At 43.1% G+C, this 3355-nt stretch overlaps 1 non-coding gene across 1 annotated transcript; it reads left to right on the top strand.

The window, feature by feature from the left end:
* The first annotated feature begins 2671 nt into the window (after positions 1-2671).
* LOC148544113 (small nucleolar RNA R71) lies at positions 2672-2779 on the top strand. The gene has a single exon (XR_015900677.1). It is a non-coding gene; the product is annotated as a small nucleolar RNA R71 (small nucleolar RNA).
* Positions 2780-3355: the final 576 nt, after the last annotated feature.

The raw sequence follows: 3355 nt of genomic DNA, 5'->3' as shown, positions 1-3355 counted from the left end.
CATTGCTTTTAGATCTTCTCTGATTTCATGAAGGATGATGGAGTGCTCTTGATGTTCCACCCTTAGTTGCTTCCAATAATTGTGTGGAAGAAAATGTATCCCCTGAGGTATCTCAGGGATCTCTTGATTTGCAGTCAAATGTTCTACCACTGAGCTATAAACCCTTGATGGAAGCTTTTGTCTTCCCTTTCCTCTTTCTAGAGGTTTCTCTGGCCTTAGGTGCCATCAATGGTTATGGAAAAAACAAAAAAGCTATGCTTTTACCACACCAAACTTAGAATGTTGCTCGCCCTCGAGCAAAAGAAGAAAGAATAGAAGAATAAGAAGAAGATATGGAGGAGATGGATGGGAGTGTGTATTAGGCCATATGGGTGGGATTGGGTGGGAGAGAGATGTTGAATTTTGAAGGTAGTGGGTGTATGGATGTGAGTGGTAAATGGAAAGTAGAAGGGATGATCATGAATGGGAAGAGAGATGATGAGGTAGGTGGGGATACTGTGGGGTCCACAGATCCTGAGATGATCCTGTGGGGTCCACAGATCCTGAGGTGTCAAGGCATTTACATCCCTGCACCAATTTAGGCATGTAAAATGCCCTTGCACACAACTCTGGGCGTTCAGCGCCAGGTTGGTGCCCATTTTGGGCGTTCAACGCCCCTTTGCTGCCATTTCTGGCGTTGAACGCCAGAACCATGCTTGTTCTGGGCGTTCAGTGCCAGGATGCTCCCATTCTGGGCGTTCAGCGCCAGAACTATGCTCTGTTCTGGCGTTTGAACGCCAGACAGATGCTCCTCCAGGGTGTGATTTTTCTTCTGCTGTTTTTGATTCCGTTTTCAATTTTTATATTTATTTTGTGACTCCTCATGATCATGAACCTATAAAGACACATAACTAAGAAAAATATAGTTAGACAAATAAACATTGGGTTGCCTCCCAACAAGCGCTTCTTTAATGTCAATAGCTTGACAGTGGGCTCTCATGGAGCCTCACAGATGTGCAGAGCTTTGTTGAGACTCTCCAACACCAAACTTAGAGTTTGGATATGGGAGTTCAACACCAAACTTAGAGTTTGGTTGTGGCCTCCCAACACCAAACTTAGAGTTTGACTGTGGGGGCTCTGGTTGACTCTGCTTGGAGAGATGCTTTTTCTGCTTCCTCTCCATGGTTGCAGAGGGAGATCCTTGAGTTTTAAACACAAGGGAGTTCTCATTCCATTGAAGGAATATTTTACCTCTGTCAACATCAATCACAGCTCTTGCTGTGGCCAGGAAAGGTCTTCCTAGGATGATGGATTCATCCTCTTCCTTTCCAGTATCCAGGACTATGAAATCAGCAGGGATGTAAAGGCCTTCAACCTTTACTAACACGTCCTCTACTTGTCCATAAGCCTATTTTCTTGAGCTGTCTGCCATCTCTAATGAGATTTTAGCAGCTTGCACCCCATAGATTCCCAGTTTCTCTATTACAGAGAGGGGCATGAGGTTTATTCCTGAACCAAGGTCACACAGAGCCTTAAAGATCATGGTGCCTATGGTACAGGGTATTATGAACTTTCTAGGATCCTGTCTCTTCTGAGGTAATGTCAGTTGATCCAGATCACTTAGTTCATTGATGAACAAGGGAGGTTCAACTTCCCAAGTATCAATGCCAAATAATTTGGCATTTAGCTTCATGATTGCACCAAGAAACTTGGCAGTTTGCTCTTCAGTAACATCCTCATTCTCTTCAGAAGAGGAATACTCATCAGAGCTCATGAAGGGCATAAGGAGGTTCAATGGGATCTCTATGGTCTCTAGATGGGCCCCAGAGTCCTTTGGTTCCTCAGAGGGAAGCTCCTTATTGACCACTGGACGTCCCAGGAGGTCTTCCTCCTTGGGATTCACGTCCTCTCCTCTCCTCACAGGTTCGGCCATGGCGCTTATGTCAATGGCCTTGCACTCTCCTTTTGGATTCTCTTCTGTATTGCTTGGGAGAGTACTGGGAGGGATTTCAGTGATCCTTTTACTCAGCTGGCCCACTTGTGCTTCCAAATTTCTAATGGAAGACCTGGTTTCATTCATGAAACTTACAGTGGCCTTAGATAGATCAGAGACTAGATTTGCTAAATTAGAAGCATTTTGTTCAGAGTTCTCTGTCTGTTGCTGAGTGGATGATGGAAAAGGCTTGCTATTGCTAAACCTGTTTCTTCCACCATTGTTAAAGCCTTGTTGAGGCTTTTGATCCTTCCATGAGAAATTTGGATGATTTCTCCATGATGAGTTATAGGTGTTTCCATAAGGTTCACCTAAGTAATTTACCTCTGCTATTGCAGGGTTCTCAGGATCATAAGCTTCTTCTTCATGAGAAGCCTCTTGAGTACTGTTGGATGCAGCTTGCATTCCATGCAGACTCTGAGAAATCATATTGACTTGCTGAGTCAATATTTTATTCTGAGCCAATATGGCATTCAGAGTATCAACTTCAAGAACTCCCTTCTTCATAGGCGTCCCATTACTCACAGGATTCCTTTCAGAAGTGTACATGAACTGGTTATTAGCAACCATGTCAATGAGTTCTTGAGCTTCTGCAGGCGTTTTCTTTAGGTGAATGGATCCACCTGCAGAAGTGTCCAGTGACATCTTAGATAGCTCAGATAAACCATCATAGAATATATCTAGGATGGTCCATTCTGAAAGCATGTCAGAAGGACACTTTTTGGTCAACTGTTTGTATCTTTCCCAAGCTTCATAGAGGGATTCACCTTCTTTCTGTCTGAAGGTTTGAACATCAGCTCTAAGCTTGCTCAGCTTTTGAGGAGGAAAGTACTTGGCTAAGAAAGCCGTGACCAGCTTATCCCAAGAGTTCAGGCTGTCCTTGGGTTGAGAATCCAACCATAATCTAGCTCTGTCTCTTACAGCAAAAGGGAAAAGCATGAGCCTGTAGACTTCAGGATCTACTCCATTAGTCTTAACAGTATCACATATCTGCAAGAATTCAGTTAAGAACTGAAAAGGATCTTCAGATGGAAGTCCATGAAACTTGCAGTTCTGCTGCATCAGAGAAACTAATTGAGGTTTCAGCTCAAAGTTGTTTGCTCCAATGGCAGGAATGGAGATGCTTCTTCCATGTAAATTGGAATTAGGTGCAGTAAAGTCACCAAGCATCTTCCTTACGTTATTATTATTTTCGGCTGCCATCTCCTCTTCCTGTTCGAAAATTTCTGAAAGGTTATTTCTGGATTGTTGTAATTTAGCTTCTCTTAATTTTTTCTTCAGAGTCCTTTCAGGTTCTGGATCTGCTTCCACAAGAATGTTCTTATCCTTGCTCCTGCTCATATGACAAAGAAGAGGGCACAGAAAAATAATAATAATAATAGA

The sequence above is a fragment of the Arachis ipaensis genome, chromosome B9, assembly GCF_059453495.1.
Source record: "Arachis ipaensis isolate K30076 ecotype BB chromosome B9, ASM5945349v1, whole genome shotgun sequence".
NCBI classification, from domain to species: Eukaryota; Viridiplantae; Streptophyta; class Magnoliopsida; order Fabales; family Fabaceae; genus Arachis; species Arachis ipaensis.
The sequence above is the reverse complement of the archived record's forward strand: the minus strand, read 5'-3'. Positions and strand labels throughout refer to the sequence as shown.